Source organism: Equus przewalskii, chromosome 16 (genome assembly GCF_037783145.1).
Source record: "Equus przewalskii isolate Varuska chromosome 16, EquPr2, whole genome shotgun sequence".
Taxonomy (NCBI): Eukaryota; Metazoa; Chordata; class Mammalia; order Perissodactyla; family Equidae; genus Equus; species Equus przewalskii.
Genome location: NC_091846.1, coordinates 42,975,090 through 42,993,826, shown reverse-complemented (window position 1 = coordinate 42,993,826; position 18,737 = coordinate 42,975,090). Strand labels below are relative to the sequence as shown.

Here is an 18,737-nt window from a genome sequence, read left to right as displayed (position 1 = left end):
GGCAACAGATGCTTATGGGCAAAAAAATGAAGGACGAAGGACAATTTGTTGTCGAAAATTACAATTGATGCTATGATCTGTGATCTAGGCATCAAATTGAAGATCTCTCACAGTCAGAAGACCAATATTAGAAACAATTTGGTTGCACCAGCACAGAAAATGAAGATTCCATGTTAAAATGTGGAGTATAACCATCTGGAATGGGACCCTGTTACTACACCATCCACCCTTAGGCAGATGCTTGATAAACTCTGTGGAGAATAACTAGATTTGGTGTATTAAAAAATGAGATACTTAATCACAGACTTATTTCAGAAAAACACACTTTTCCAGCATATTTTGGAGAGTATAAAGAGAAAATAAAGATTTTAAATCTATTTAATAATAAAAGCTATCAACAAATCTGCAGAAAAATGTAGAATTAATTTCATCACTGATAAACATAAAATGTGAACTGTAGTAAACAACAAATACATTATCAAAGCAATCAGGAGCCTTCATTGATGAACACATCCTGTAGCAGGTGGTAGAATTATTTAAATTCACATAAGTTATCTTCTGGGGTAGTGCTATAAAATCAAATATGATGAAATGAAGTAAATTAATTAGCATGTTTGCTCTTTTATTTATTACATTTTTTTCCTTTTATTTTTCAGGGGTTTTATGTTGTTTGTTTTTTTGGAGGAAGATTAGCCCTGAGCTAACTGCTGCCAATCCTCCTCTTTTTGCTGAGGAAGACTGGCCCTGAGCTAACATCCATGCCCATCTTTCTCTACTTTATATGTGGGACGCCTACCACAGCATGGCGTGCCAAGCAGTGCTGTGTCCGCACCCGGGATCCGAACCAGCCAAACCCGCCAAACCCGGGCCGCTGAGAAGCGGAACGTGCGAACTTAACCACTGCGCCACTGGGCCAGCCCCTCAAGTTATTTTTTATTCCTTTTTTAATAAAATGTTTTACTTTAATTAGTGCTTAACACATATTTACATATCAATGGAAATGCTGGGGAAAAGTCACCAATAGTATCATCTCCAAAAGAGAATCACATATGGGTATTTATATTTCTTAGGTTTTTCCGTAATTTTAGTAGTTAATGATAGTTAACCTGACTTTTGAACCTCATGAAAAGTTATGCCAGAATGTGAAGAATTTCCAGAAAAATTTTTTTAACCTAATTTCTCTAAGAATTACAATGTATACCCTGAACACCAGAAAACTGACTTAGATTTAATATTTCACTTTTCTTAAAATGAGAAAATCTTACAACTGTGTAAGTCCTTGATGTTTTAGTTATATGTATTATATACGTTATAAATCTCAGAATACAATGTCATAATTTGCTTTAAAATCATATTTTTTTAAATATCAAGGAAAAATATTTTTTTCTATTTCACCCATACTAATATTTCCAGCATGCTTCATTCTGTCTTGAATAACTATTTCTCCTCTTTCCATTTTGTGTCAGCCCAAATCATTTATTTTAGCATGTCTATTGGTGAAAATTTTTTTTCTTTCATCTAAAAATTCTTTACTTAGCTTTCATTCTTACAGTATATTTTTGCCAGAGATAGAATGCCAGGTTAACTGTTTCTTTCCAGAAATTTAAAAATACTGTCCCATTGCCTTGGGCCTCCATATTTTCTGAATATTCAACCAAGTTCCATTATACGCAATGTGTCTTTTTCTCTGGCTTCTTTCAAATTGTTTACTTTATCTGTGGTTTTTACCTGTTTGGCAATGATGTATTCACATGGTTTTATTGTTTGTTTTTATTATTCCAGTTTGGTTTTCTCTGAGCTCTGGAATTTCTAAATTTATGTAAAGGTACACCCTTCCCCAAACAGTTATTATATCCTCAATTTTGTTTTTTTTTTCTGAATCACTCTCTTCTTTCCACAGGGACTACAATTTCACATAGGTTTAACCTTTTGATACTGTCCTACAGGTTCCTGAGAGACTTTTTCTCAATAATCTGTTTTTTTTTCAAATTACATAATTTCTATTGATTATTCCTCAAGCTTGTTATCTTTCCTTTGCCATTTCCACTTTGTGCATAAGCCTATTTAGTGAATATTTTATTTTATATACTACATTTTCCCATGTAGAACTTAAATTTCGTCTGTTTTGAGTATCAATTTTTTCTTTGCTGAGAATTCTTCTTTTTATTCATTACCACAATATTTTCTCTCCATCCTTCACCATAGATATATTGACTACTTTAAAACTCTTTTCTGATAATTATAAATTTTGGGTTACTTCAAATTTGTCCTCTGATAATCTTTTCTCTTGTGAAGGGGTCATGTTTTCCTATTTCTTTGACATTGGGAATAATATGATATGTTGTATATTGATTCTGTTACATTCCTCTGAAGAATATTATGTTTTCAAGGGAGTAATTAATTTGGCTACTTCATGCTGTAAATTCTATTTCTGCAGCCACAGGTGGCGGCCCAAATTTCAGTTCAATTCCTTTAAACTTAGTTTGCTGCATGAAAGCTGGATCATACATATGTAGTTCAGAGAACTGCTATGGAATGAGCAGAGATTGTACAAAGAACTTAAGGCTGAATTCTTTGTCTTTCCTTACTGTTCAGAAATTCTGGTTTCCCCAAACTCTGTCCTCTGGTTTTTCAGGACAACACGATTACATATTTTCCATCAAAATTGTAGTTATCCTTTATTGTAAAAACTCTGACTAAGAAATTAAAAAATAAGCTGCAGACGTATTTTGGAATGGGTACCTTGTTCGTGGTGAATTGTTTGCCTTTTATTCAACACAGTCTCTTACTTCATGCCACATCGTCTTTTAATTAATGAAATGTTGATTGCTGCTTCTCACCACAGGGCCTATGTCTTTGCTGTTGCCGTGATCTGGAACATAGGAGGACCATACCCTGTACCTCAACTCCTATATTTCCCAGACGTAAACTCATTTATCTGGTTAACTATTATTCATATTTCAGATCACAGAACAGTTGTCTGTTTCTTTGGAAATAGTTCATTGACCTGGCTGAAGTGGTCAATTTGCCCACTAGATTGAATGCTCTATAATTTCTGAATAAATTCATGAAGGAGAGAAAAACTAGGAAGTTACTGAAATAAAGTATGAATGAATAAATATATGAATGAATAAGCAATTTTTAATGATCTTTAATGTTGTTTCTTCAATGTTCTTTCAATAATGTTCAATGTTGAACATTCTTCTCAAGTTCATATATAGCCATTTCAGCCACCAGCTTAGGTCTCTGTACATAATTAATGCTCAACCCTGGTGTTTTATTGAAAGAAATACATGAGTAAATAAAGTTGTTATATGCAATTGCTTTTATTTTTATTTGTGGGGTAGATCAGAGCCTAGTTAATGGTGAAAATAATGTGTGGAAGGTAAAAAAGACCTCAAAAAAATCAAAGAAAATCTGTAAAACTGGAAAGTAAATGTAAAAAGTTGGAGAAATTGAAAACAAAATATTGTGATTGCTGTGAATCCACAAATATATCAAGAGTCACAATAATTCATAGACTCTATGGCAAAAAGAAAGTTAATATTGGCATAGGGGATAAAACAATATCAAACTACGTATGTGTTAAACACATGAAACGCATGTGCAATGAATAATTGAAAGTAAAAGAATAGAAAAAATATTCAAGAAATATTAAACAAAACAAAAAAAGTGATGCTACATTAGTATCACATGAATAAAATTAAAGGCAAAACTTTATAATGTAAAGATAGCTTTTATTTTAAAAGATTAAAAAATTAAGAAGTTTAAATAAATTGATATAGGTATGCTACTAATATGTATTCAAAACAGTAAAGCAATATCAATAAAGGTACAAAAATGAATTTGCAAGTTTATCATCATGTCAGAGATTTTTTGGCACACAGTGCTCCTTATTTGGTTAATCAAGAAGACCAGAATTTATTAAGATTATGGAAAATTTCATCTGAAGGGACAAATGTAGAACGCTACACCTTCACTTGAGAATTCACACATTCTTTTTAAGCACAAGTTTAAAAAATTGATGTTATACTTGAGCGCAAAGTGATTTTTAGCAAATTTAAAACAATGAATATCCTAAAATTCGCATTCTCTGATTAATATAAACTATGCCTAAATCCCTGAAAAATTTTAGAAGTGTAAAAATGCTTTACAAAATTAATATGTCAATAAAAAATCATAATTGAATTGGGAATATTCTCAAAGTATTATGTTGAAAATTTAATTATCTAATATTTTAAGATGTGGCTAAAGTATTACATATAGGAAAATATATTATCTTCAATTCTCATATTTGCAAATAAAAAATATGTGAAAATAGTAAGACAAACATTCAACATTGACATGATAGAAAAAACTACACATAAAAAATATAATAAAAGACATGAAATTTATATAAATGTAAGAACAGTGAAGAATAAAATCATATATCAAGGCCCCAAAGACAATGAATTCCAAAATTGCTTCAAAATATTTATAAAATTATCAGATCTATGCCAAAATTGGTCAATATGAATTCAAGAAGTTACAAATGTTCATCCGGAGAGATATAAGATACACACAATATAAATATAAATATTTTTAAATATAAATATATATAAGTATAAGATACACACAAGATGACAAAAGTGCTGAGGAAATAACTTCATGCCAAAACATTTGAAATTTAGTGAAATGTACTCTTTCTAGGGAAATTACAAACTATGAAAATTGTCTCAAGAAGAAAGAGATAACCTAAAAGTCCCTACAACCATTAAGGAAACAAAATCATAGCTGCAAAATCTTGCCATTGACTAAAACACTAGATCGTCTTATAATAAACTTTTACCAAATATTAAAGGAACAGATAACTCAAATCTTGAACAAATTAAGATAATAGACAAAGGTTAAATTTGCCTCAGTTCTTCACACGAACTGTTTTAGACCAGAAAATCAAATCCCCCTCAGTGCTGATTTTAGACAGGGCTGGTGTTTGGGCCATATGTCGGTGCAGCCATTTAGATTGCTTACTGCCAACCGCCCTCCTGATTGTTAGGTATCTGTGCCTGATCGTTCTAGTATCATTTAATACAGAAGCAAAAGTGTGAAACAAATATTAGGTGACTCTTTACACAGCATAACTAATTAGAATGATATGAATAAATTTGGTTTCTTCCGGGAACTCGATTGGTTCGTTTTAAGAAAATCCAGATATAATTCACCACAATAAATGATTAATGGAGAATTTCTATGTGATCATATCAATAGTTGCAGTCTATATCCTACATCAAATAATACCTACACCAGAGGGAAAAGGCAGCTATAGATTTTCAGTACCCTTCTGAGAACTTCTCCTTTCTCTAGATGGTAGTATCTCTATTTTTGATGTTGTTGGAAGTTCATTTTATTATTCATCTTCCAACTATGCACCTATGTGATGTGCACAGCTAACTGAGGCACAAGGAGTTCATTCAAACCAATTTTATTCTAATGGAGAATTTTTAAAAGTTTTATTTAATATATTTTATTTCATTCTAATGATCTTGCATTGCAATATTAGCACCTTATTTGACACTTCACCTAAGATCCTTTATCTGTATCACTTTGAGCATCATAAAACAGAAAATTCAGAATAATTTTGGCATAAATATACAATGATTTATTTTTTATTCTGAATGTTGGCAGTTAAGTACTGATATGTACTTACAAATCATTCAAAATTCTACCGTTTGGTCAATATCTTGACATTTATCATCAATAATTAAAGTTGCTTCTGGAACCAAATATAGCTGCTGGAATCTCCAGATTCATATGTATATTACAGACAGGAAGAAGGAGAAAATGTGAAGAGCAAAAGGGACCCTGCCATATAGCTCTTCCTTTTTGAAAAGCTGTCTCTGAAGTCCCACCCAATGACATCTGCTTACATTTTATTAGCAACACCTAGTCACATAGCCACACCTACTTACAAAGGAGGCTTGGCAGTAATTCTTTGGTCTGGTCCTGTTGCTGCCTCATATAAACTCTTGAGTTCTGTTACTAAGGAGGAATAGGATGCAATGGGAAGTCTGTGCCCGAACTGCTTTTCTGCTGTTTCAATTCATTCTATTGAATGTGAATGCATCATCTCCTTTCCAGATAAAAACTCCTTATCCTTAATTTTTTTTATATTTGCTAAACAATTAGAAAGTTACCTCCTCTATCAATTACTCAATTATATATACAAATATATATACATAAATATTCCTAAGACACTGTAATTATGTTTCTGCATATAAAATAACAAACCTTGATTGCCGTTAGTCCCTCAAGAATAAAATCTAGGGGCCTGCTCTGTGGCTGAGTGGTTAAGTTCGTGCACTCCACTCCCACGGGCCAGGATTTCACCAGCTTGGATCCTGGATGGGGACCTAGCACTGCTCATCAGGCCATGCTGAGGCGGCGTCCCACACAGCACAACTAGAAGGACCTACAATTCCAATATACAGCTATGTATTGGGAGCCTTTGGGGAGAAGGAAAAAGAAAAAAGAAGATTAGCAACATATGTTAGCTCAAGTGACAGTCTTTAAAAAAAAGAGTAAAATATAAATTATTTAATATTAACATTAAAGGATGTTTACACTTAGATCTGTATTTATTTCTCTAACCTAATTTATCTTCTTTCCTACATGGAAGGTCCACCTAAATTGAGTCAACTTGATTATTTTACTCTCTATATCATGGAATTAGTAATTATTTGCCTATTCTCACTAATGGTTCAAATTCCCTCCAATACCCTCATACATTTAAGACTGTGCTTTAAAACCATCTTTTTAAAGAATATCTTCCAATCTCTACTGGCCCTTACTGCTTTCTTCCACCTCTTAGTCCCTACAGACTTTAACAGCCAAGCCATTCATTTATACTTAATATGTAAATATGTACGGTGTAGCACTGTTTATTGCAAGGGCTATGGTTTATATATTTCGTAACAGAGTTCTAACACAGTTCCCAGAACATAGCAGGTGCTCAAAGTTGTGAAAATAATTAAAATGAATTGTGGACATATTCATTGAAAATCAAAGAGGACTCAAACGTGAAAGAAGTCAGGTCTCCAGCTCCACATTGCCATTCTAGAATAGTTTCCTTCATACTTTTATGCCATGAATTAATAAATTAAATTTTATACTTTAATGACCATAACTCATTTTACTTAAGATACAAATCCCATTTTCCTTGAAAATATGTTAAACATGTTAACAATTCAACTAAATGCTAGAATGTTAATTTGTCTAACTAAATACTGCATGCGTTTAGAAATTTTTGACTGAAGGAACAGAAAACTCCTTTAAATTTCAAGCAGTCCCCTGTTATAGAAAATGACCTGAAAGAGAGTTAGAATGTAATAAAGTACAGTATCTTTCTGTCTAATCTCATTGATATTTTAATGATTTCATATTCAACTGCTTAAGAAAACAGCAGAGGTAGAAAACAATTTTCCTTAACGCTTTAATGCATTTTATTTTTAATTCTCATAGCTCAGGGGTAAGGCCATCTGTGCTATATTAGCTGGGTGAAAGATTAAAAAAAAGGCAAGAATTTCCTAAAGCCTGAATGTACAGGTACTGACTCATGCAGTGGGAGTGTAGTTAACAAAGCATTAGTCTAACTGCATAATCTAACTCTCACAGAGAAGCAAAGATTGTCCACGGCAAGAATTGGGTTATGTGTTCACGATTGATGAGATCGTTGCATCAAGTGAAAGAAAAGGCTTCACTAGTGGGACACATATGCTAGTTGCTGATAAGATGCTTTCTTGGTTGCATTATTTTTATGCCATCTATCTTTAACAGACTTCTTTTCTTTTTTGTCCTGACCATTTAGCTTTTGATGACTGTTTCTTGGTATCTTGATGCAAAGACATTTATAGGAATCAAAAACCAAATAATTTTCCAGGGAAAATTATTGTGATTTATAGAGTTATATACTCATTTTATACATAATCATTATCAGGATTAGATACATTTTAAAATCACCATGGCCTCTACAATATCTAGATGTCTTTGTGTAACATAGACTAAGTTTTTACAACATAGCACAAGGTTATTCTGAGGAATGAGACTAAAATGGGTATTAGAAACTTGTCCTTGATCGCTCAGTTAAGATGATTACAAACTGTCAGAAAAAATATTAAAAATAAGATTTAAGTTCATAACCCACATATCCTATAAATAAGCCCATTTTCTCTCAGGATATATGGAACATATGTAGATTAAAGTAATGTGTTTGCTTTTATGAGAAAGTAAATAAACTACAGCTTCATGCAGCATTGTCTATGTAGAATGCTGAGCACGCAGTAAAACGGAAGGAAAATATCTTGGATTTCTGCCTCCAAGAATTATCCAGGACCCTTCCTCCCAGATCTATACTCAGCCCCTCATAGGACAACTGCTTACACATGTTGAATTAAGTATACAAAATAATTGTCAGTGAAAGTCAGTAAGTATTTTATTTAGTGGTTACCATGATCCAAACACTGTGCATTGAATTCAGAGCTGAATAAGACCATTGTCCCTCCAGATGCTCATAGTCTTTGGGGAGATGTAGAAACATAACAGCTGGTTTCTACAAAATATTGTAAGATGTAAAATACAAAGTCCTATAGGAAAACAGAGGAGGAAACGCTGCTGTGTTTGTAACTACAATTTGAAAAATAAAAGAAACCATTCCTTTAGACCATGAGTCACAAAAGGGAAAGTATGTTGCCTGAAGACATCGCAGGCACCCTGATGACACAGATGTTATTCTAGGTAAAAATATTAGCAGTCTTTTATCAAACTTAGTGCATGTTCAATTGCTTGTTTCCAGCAGGTTTTTGAATATGCAGCTATTGTGTTAAACCTTGAGTACTTTGCTTGGGTTCCCAACAGCAAACAGATTGCACATTCAAATTAGGGCAATTCAAGTTGGGTTTAAAGGTGTAAGGAGGATGAGGGGAAATAAAAAGCTAATAACATCTTGACTCCTACCCTGCAAGGCATGAAGAGTAGGAGGGGGAACACTTGAAACTAGATGGAGATTTTTGCATGGAGAGGACTGCACTGAGAGAAATGCAGCAAAAAGCTGGATGGCAAGAGACTATTGTTTTAGTCTACACAATTCTGCTTTCTGGAAAAGACAGCAGTATATAAAAGGATATCTAAAAGTGTATAAAAGGATAACTAACAAAATGAGTAAAAATTATAATTTATTACAAAAAAGTTTTCCTGACACCATTTATTGAAGAGGTTGTCCTTTCCCCATTTGTATATTCTCGGCCTCTTTGTTGTGAGTTAAGTGATCATATATGCATAGGCTTACTTCTGGGCTCTCTATTGTATTTTAATTGGAATTTTAAAGAATTCCAATTACTAAAGGTGATTTTTATAGAGATACTATTGACAGTATTTTAGAGCATTAAAACTATTGCATGAGATATTTAAAAAATTTAGCAATGAAGGTTAGTAAATTTCTGTAATTGATGATTCTGAATGTGTATATGTTATGACTTGGAATTTTTTTGGCTGTTAGCAATGCTATCTGGAAATAAAAATTTGAACAAAGTAGTGGTTTATTTCTCTTTTTGAAAGAGATTTGAGGTAGGCACATCATAGCAAGCCAATCTCCTATTTGATATCAACCATCTTTAAAAGTGGCTTCAATCTTCAGCGTCATTTCATCATTTAAAATTGTCAGTCCTGTTTAAGGAAATTTTCCTAAAGACTCAATGATGAAATTCTGCTTATACTTTCTTGCTAGAATTTACTGTCATAACGAAACCTATCTTCAAAGGAGAACAAGACAGGTCTATTTTATTTGGGGCCATTGTTGCCTTGCACAAAATCAAGGTTCTTACTAAGGAAGAGAGAACTGATATTTGATAGGCAAATAATCCCCCTTGACAGGATGCTCAACCATAAAATGAAGGTTTTACATAATTTAAATATTCCTTAATTTCGATATTGAAAGATGATTTACTTTCTTTTTTTTTTTTTTTTTTTTAAGATTTTATTTTTCCTTTTTCTCCCCAAAGCCCCCCAGTACATAGTTGTATATTCTTCGCTGTGGGTCCTTCTAGTTGTGGCATGTGGGATGCTGCCTCAGCGTGGTTTGATGAGCAGTGCCATGTCCGCGCCCAGGATTCGAACCAACGAAACACTGGGCCGCCTGCAGCGGAGTGCACAAACTTAACCACTCGGCCACCGGGCCAGCCCCAGATGATTTACTTTCTATTCACACATCTAATAAATTTATGAAATAATTTTTCCAAGAAGATTTTTTTACCATACTAATCCTATTTTTTCTTTTTGAACTTTTCCTCCTTTCCTAGCATAAATGAAATTGAATTATTTTGGATGAATTTAGTAAATTGAATTTTTTGTTCACTATCACTGTTGCATTCCTGAAATACTATGCTAAAATTCAGAAATATCACAACTGAATTAAAACTGAAAAAAGTATAATGTAAAAAATCTTTTTGTTTTACTGTAAGTTTAAATACATTGATTTATAATTTCACTGCTGCCAACAAAATTGTGAAAGAAAATGCCCAGAACGTCATATATCATAAATGGTTACATTGTCATTGGTGAACTACTTTGATGTAGCTTGTGGAAAATCAGTTCTTTATTCTTAAGAAAACTTAAAATTATAAAATTTATTGACCAGAATGCATGAATCCAGGAGATGTGTACATATACGTTGACATTGTTGATTAGCAAAGAAAGTTTGATAAAGGAAATGCTTATGCATTTTTGTAAGGAAAATGAAGAGTCAGTTTTATCATTCTAGCTCTGTTAATGCTGTATTGGGTTATAATCTGTTGATTTCACATTAAATTTTAAATTCTATGTTACATTATTTTATCAACAGCATGAGTTTTGTTTTAATTAGTGTAGTATTCTATTTGATGTTTACACATAGATGCTTTGGCCTTCATTACATAGATTCAGCACTTTTCCACATGAGCTAAAATATCAGTGTAGCCCCATGCATCCTACATCTTTTGTAAGACTACAAAAGACTTTTCTGCCCATATGTGGCAAACTTCCCTAAGGTTGTTAATACATAACACGTTTAATTGCATCCAGTGCAATGATATTCTGTATGTATTATTCATATTGACATATTTAGGTAGCTTGCATGCCAACAAACTGCATTAATAGATGGCGGCCACATACACTGCAAACAAGGTATTTAGGTTAAAACAAACTGAATGATCTTATTTTTAGTTTTTTAATTCATCTGGGTGATAATTTCCTTTAAACATTGTGGGTCAGGGCTGGCATAGTGGTTAAGTTTGCATGCTTCACTTTGGTGGCCCAGGGTTCATGGTTTTGGATCCTGGGTACAGACCTACACACTGCTCATCAAGCCACCCTGTGGTGGTGTCCCACAACAAAATAGAGGACGACTGGCACAGATGTCAGCTCAGGGACAGTTTTCCTTAAGCAAAAAGAGGAAGATTGGCAACAGACACTAGCTCAGGGCCAAACTTCCTTACCAAAATAAATTATGTGTCAATGATGACTGACTTCATCTACTCTGCTGTAACGCACGTTTTGCCATTTACTTGACCATCATGTTGAAGTGCTTCCATCTTAACGAGTGCTATTTGGCCTCCACCTCTCAGAGGAGCTCGAAATGGTGGTGTCCACTAACTCTGCCTCCCCAGCACCGAAAACAAAGGCACCAGTTTCTTTTTTGAATTCAGGGTTAGTAAACAATAAACAGAAGATAATTAGGGTTGTTCCAGTGGCAGTAGAGATGACCTACAGGTAGGATTTTGACTGCACAAATATAAGAGGCAGAGAGCATCATCTAGGATTCCTTAGTGGCAGCAACCGTTTTCTTCTCTGACCAGATCTATGTTGTTGTTTAACCGTTGTGGAAGCTTAGGCTCAAACCTAGTCCTCTAGCATTCCCCACAATTCTGAGACTACCCTTTTACATCTTTTCTGCTTTATCTTCCAGAATCAGCTTCTGTTAAACACGTCACAGAACTTCTCTTATTTAAAACACTTGCATTTTGTGATAAATCACAGTATACAATCTAAAAAAAAAAAGACAATAAAGAAAATTACTAGATGTTTATATTCATAGGTTTAATAAACAAGTCTTTTAATTCAGATGAGTCAGATATATATTTATAGTTCTTTCACACTAAATCTATTTAGAATTATTTAGTGACCTTCATCAACCTTCCACCCACAGATTACTGTAGAGACATATTGTGAGAATAGAAAGGGAAGATTTTTTGTGGAGATAGTACATGAAAAGGCACATTAAGGTGATGGCGTTACAGACACACACGGTGTCTATATGTTTCCATTCTTCAAATGTCTACAGAATATAATTTGTCACTAACCAAGGATTGAAAGAATGGTATTTAGGTTGGACAGTGAGAATTTAACATATATACAAAACTGGAGCTTTTATTGTCTAGCAGCTTTGTAGAATTAGGAGTCCCCCACCTTCAGCTTCCTGTCTGCCATATTTCTACAGCCCATTCCCCCAGAGAAAAGACTTTCTCCTAGTGTATGTAAATCACACACTTTTATAAGCACTACAATCCTTTGGTGTTGAACTTGGGACCTGGTATTTGACAAGACATAGAAATTTATAGACAATCTTGACATTTGAATATTGCAGGAAGGAAATCCTCATTTTATTCCAAATCTCTTTTACATAGACTTGATATAGTGTTATTTTCTTTTCTCTTTTCAGTCTATACCCCAAATTAGTCATGAAGGGACATTATATGAGAGCAAAAATGTGGGCTACTTCTTGAGTTCTCCTGAACCTAAATTAACTAGATGTTACCTTAAAAAACACCTTATTCAGGAAGGTAAATTTCCACGGTGGTAAAAGTTACGTGTTAGGTGGTAGGAACAAAAGAAAGGAATACCAAAAAAAAAAAAGATGATTTCTTTTAGACTAGAATAGAGTTACAATCTTTAAAAGTTGAGCCTATAAAGTGAGAGAGAGGGAGATGTAATGAGTGGGTTAGATGGAAGAAAGCCTACCTGAGATATAGCACTAAATGGCTTTTGGACTAAAGAGCTCTCCCTTCCAGTCCTGGCTCAGTAAGCAGCTCAACCATGTAAATGTTCCTTCCTAAGTTCGGCATACTTTACTTTCATAATCTGCCAAAGAAAAACAAAAAAAACCCTGCCTCTCAGGCTTGTAATGAGAACCAAGTGAGTCTACATGTGTGAATTGCCTAGTAAATTGGACAATTTCCTTGAAGGACTGGGACAGGTTGTACCATTTTTCAATAAGTATTTGTTACATCTTCCCTTGTCAATGAAACGTCTATATTTTGTTGGGCCATTGATGTCCATCCTTGATATGAGTGGCAATGACAATTTTTGAATAGGGACTTTAAATGACCTCAAAAGATTCGGATTACCCTCTAACACACTGCCCTCCACCATGAGACCATGTGCAAGTACACACTTACGCACTGCTTTATCAATCTGGGTCCTAGAATGAGAGACAGGAGCAGACTGGAACCAGACCTGTAGCCTGGTGCCTAGCCCAGTGAGCCCAGCTGAGCCACAGATAAGCTGCAGATCTAAGAAGGAGAATTAAGTGTTTGTTATAAGCCGCTAAGATTTTATTTTATTTATTGTTCTGGTTACACAAACTTGACTAATATGGGGGCCAATAAACATTACATATTTTTGTATCCAAGTTTCAGAGATTTCTCGAAGGCCAACCCCAGCAAGAGGATGCTTTACCTACTTAAACTAAACCTTTAGAATGCAGTTGTATTGGTCCATTACAGGATAGTGAATTGAAATTTGTCTCCTTAAAAGCTCTGGAACAAGTGACTTCTAACAACCTTAATAATGAAAAGGTAGCATTTGCTGCAACTTGACTACATAAAATAAGACCTGATGAAAATGAAATATTAATATGCAGGTTATGTTAGATGTTGCTCCAGAGTTTCAGAAAAATGAGCAGTAATCAAATGAGGGTGGCACATAATACACAGCAAGCAGAGAGCCAATTATGTAAATGAATGCCCAAGGTTAGCATGATACAATGCTTTTTAATTTGACTAATATTAAAACCAACTTGTTCTTAATGTAATAAATGGCTGTGACAACAGCTAAAGAGCACCAAATGTTTTTGTAATCCCCTGTCAAATTAAAAATGCTTCTGTGAGTGACCTGCTTTCCTCAGCACAATACTTGAAAGGCTCAAAATGTGCAATATTTCCTTGGTTTCAGAAACATTAGATTAGAACGCTTCTGAGACGAAAGTCATAATGACCAGTGTACATCTACCTCCTTCGATTGAAAATACATAACAGTGAACTGTTGCCACAGTGTATTTCCAGAATAAGAAGAACTTCTGTCATTTAGCTGAATTCACTTGAATTTAACAGATAAACTGCAGACAGATTTTTAAAATTATGTAAATTTAATCACGACTATACAAAAAACCTTCAGGAGGATCTGTGTTCCTCTTTTATTTTCCTCCTTACTAGTCTACTCATTCAGCTAGTACACATTTTTTAATCATGACTCACTATATAAATAGAGACTATGGATTTAATTCTCCATATAAAGTAAATGCGTATGTACACATGCATTAATAAATGTGTATATGAGAACACACGAACAGCCATGCCAAAAAATACACCCATACAATTTTCAACACCAAAAGAGTGCATGATTTGGAAAATCACTGTGTTGGCACCTACAAACGTAGGTTCTCTACCCACCACACAAGAGGGGCCAAATAAAAACTGGAATGCCAGGCGAATGGAGAGGAAAGGCTTTTTATTTCAGGTGACATCAGCTGGGAGACGAGAGTGAGCCCTCAAATTTGTCTCCTTTCCTCCAGCCTCCCTGAAAGATGGGAGGCCAGGGGTTTTACAGGTTTATGAGGAATGTGGCTGCTTGATGGGGGGTGGGGTGGAGGAGTCAGTGGCCTTACTGGTTGGATCTTTCCCACTAGCCTGCAATGGACCTTGGGAGGCTGCTTACAAGAAGGAGGAAGATAAGAGAATTTGCAGGTAGGCGACTTTGGCTGTTTGTCTCCATGGTGGATAGTGGATTCTGGAGCCAGGAAGCCAGGGAGTAAGCAGAGAATCAGTGTTTTGGTTTTAACTGCATATATGCTGGGTTTAATGTAGGGGAACAGAGATCAGGGCCCGTGTCAACTGGAACATTTAACGTATTTTAATTTTTTAATCTGAATTTGGTAATGATAATGTTTCATTTTGGGAAGGTACTATCTTCATTTTTATTGTTCAGTGGTTTTTATCTGAAACTGTTTTTTTCTGTAGAAACACAAATGTAGAATTCTCATCAGTTATTGATTACCTTCCCAGAAGAAATGACAAAATCATTTTCACCTTGATAGTGCTTTTTCTAATAGGTGTCAGAGTGTTTTTGTGCTAGCCTGAAATTTTTGCCAGAAGCAAAAAAGAAAAACAGGACGAAGAAAATGAGAGGTTTGGAAAAGGAGGGAAAAAACTCACCTTTATATTTAGATCTTTATCTCCAGTGATCAACCTCTATAATTAAACAAAAATAATGTAACCAGTGCTTTAAATTAATCACACTGACTGCATGTCTTTGAACCTGATGATGAAAACTGATAGTGGATATTTCTGTGGATATCTCTTCTCAAGTCTTAAAAAAGTTGAGCTGTTAATCAGTTATTCCTCAGTTTCTGTACTAGGGTTTTCTGGACCTGGGGATTATAAAATCTGTGTTTCTTATTTAAGAAAAAGAATATAACATTTTGAATACAAAATTCTGTACAGAGCCTAGAAGTGGCTCATGCAGTGAAGAGCCCCGAAATTTATACCTCATTAACTGCTAGAAATCCATTCTTGTGTATAAATAATAATTAACGAAGGCTCCATCCACATTATTAAATACTCTCCCTTCAAAGAAAGAGTGGCACTTTGAAGTATTAATGTGTTGAGAATCACAAAAAAGTTAAACGTAAAAAAATTCTTCAGAAAGTATACACTCATTCACTATTTTAAAATACTATTATATACACTCAATTTCAGTTTAAGTATGTTTTAGGTGTAATCATTTATGTCACTCACAAGGTTTTTACATTGTAATACACTACACACATATATATATATACACATAAATTACATATATGATGATTAAAATGTTTATTACTTTTTTAGATAAAAATCTAAAAACACTATACCTATTTTCTTCCAAACTCTGAACAAGTAATGGAAATTGAATGTCTCAGTTAATGATGTTCAAGGTGATGTATTGGTAATGGAAGCCTAACAATTCACCCATGTGCACACTTCCCTTTGAAAAATCACATGTTAAATTATGTAAATTGAATACATAGGTTTTAGTTTTTAAATCATTATTAAATAATTTTTAAGCTTATTTGAGAACTTCAGATATTTTGAAGAAACACTTTCTCACCATTGTAATAGTCATAGAAATGATAATGTTTTGAAGTAAAAACAACTATAAATTTTTACTTCAGCTATTTCCATGTGGAATAACTTAAATTTAGAAATAGTAATAATTTGTATCAGACTTCTGTGATCACCTGTTCATTACTAAAATACAAAGGAATAGCTAGACAAGAAAATGTCCACATTATTTTGTGCAGTGGTTTTACATAGAATGTTAATAAAAGCTATAGAGCTCTACTGTCAAATAAGATAGCCCTTAGCTAGGGGTGGCTATTTAAGTTTAAATATCAATTATTTAAATCAAATTAAATAAAATTTCAGTTCCTGAGTTGTACTAGGCATATTACTTAGCCACAGATAGCCAATGGCTACCAGTTTTGGTAGCCTATAGAAAATTTCCATCATTATAGAATTTTTTTTGTTGCGTAGTTATATTATAGAGGCTCTGCAAAGTTGACCCAAATTGTCTATTGGAGATGTCCCACTAATGAGTTGAAGATCTCCCAGACACCAGTGCCATATTGCTTTAATTTTTTTCCACACTGTCTTTATTTGATATATGCTGGTAGTTTTTGTTTGTCTGCTTATTTTTAAAATAATTTTGCTATTTAAAAAACGTGGTGCTCAATGGACTTGTAAATTAACAAAATTAAATATTTTTAAGAAGACTTCCATTTTATTCAAATATTTTATTACAAAAATTTAAACATACAGAAACGTTGACAGAACAGCACAGAGAAAGCCCATATAAACCCTGACAATGTTTGAACACACTTCTCTCAGTAACTGATAAAATGATAAACAGGAAATCATTAAAGATGTTAAATATTTGGACAAAATTCTCAATCAAATTCATTAATTGATGTCTACTAAGCACATCCAACAACTCAAGAATACATTTTAGTTCAAGTGCAGGAAGAACATTTACCAAATTAAAACACAAATTCTGAGTCATAAAACACCCATAATAAATTTCAGAGGGTTAAAAATAGACCCAATGTGTTCTTTTACTACAAGTACATTAAATTAGAAATCAATAAAAAGCATGTCCTTAGAAAATCACCAAATATTTGGAAATTAAGCATAGCACTTCTAAGTAACCCATAAATCAAAGAAGAAATTAAAAGAAAATGTTTGTAAAAGATTTCAAACTGAATATTAATAAAATGACAACATATCAACATGTAAGGGATAAAGAAAATGCAGTGCACAGATGAAAATTTGCAGCTTTAAATGTTTGTATTAGCAATAAGAACAGTATGACATCATTTGTCTAAGCCTTTACCATATGGTGATGCATAAGAGAAACATATTCAGTCATTCAGGTAACCAAAATATCTTTTTCATATCTATTTGTTCTTTGTCCATGGTTCCAGGCTCACAGCACCCAAACTCCTTGAAATTCCCTGAGTGTTGAGAGTGCCAAAGTTTTCTTTTGTTATGTTAATGAGGTGACTTTTGGACCACAGGTAAGAATGGGGGCTGGTAGCCAGGGGAGCCAAGCATGAGGTTTGAAGTTTGGAACGTTCAGTCCCATCCCCCTCCTCCCTCCATCTCCAGAGAGGGCAGAGGGGCTGGAGATTGAGTTCCATCACCAATGACCAATGATTTAACCACTCATGCCTATGTAATGAAACCTCCATAAAAGCCCCAAAGGATGAGATTTGGAGAGCTTCCAGGATGGTGAACACGTGGAGGTGCTGAGTGGCATGCCAGCAGAGGGCGTGTGAACTCTGGCCCCTTTCCCCATCCCTTGCCCTATGCATCTCTCCCATCTGGCTGTTCCTGAATGACATTCTTTTATAATAAACTGGCGATCCAGTAAGTAGAATGTTTCTCTGAGTTCGGTGAGGCACTCTAGCAAATTAAACAAATCCAAGGAAGGGGTCATTGGAACCTCTGATTTATAGCCAGTGGGTCAGAAGTACAGGTAACAACCTGAACTTGTGATTGGCATCTTGAGTTGGAGGGGATCACTGGAAACTCCAACATGTAATGGTTAGGACAGAAGCACAGGTAATGACCTGGGCTTGCAACTAGTATTTGAAGGGGGTGTGGTGGGGCAGGGGACAGTCTTGTGGGACTGAGCCCTTAATCTGTAGGAGCTGATGTTCTCTCTGGGTAGATAGTGTCAGAATTGAGGTGAATTGTTAGGAGACACAGCTGGTGTCTGGCATATTGCGTTGTAGTGTGGGGGAAACTCCCTCCCCATGTTGAAATTGATACCAGAACCCTTATAGCCTCCAAATGAATACACTAGGGAAAAAAAGAGAATAATAAATCCACAGAAAGTATAAAGAAGGGAAAGATAAGAGA

At 34.3% G+C, this 18,737-nt stretch overlaps 1 pseudogene; it reads left to right on the top strand.

The window, feature by feature from the left end:
- Positions 1-18,737, top strand: part of LOC103552026 (flotillin-1-like) — a 102,128-nt pseudogene that overhangs the window by 61,486 nt on the left and 21,905 nt on the right.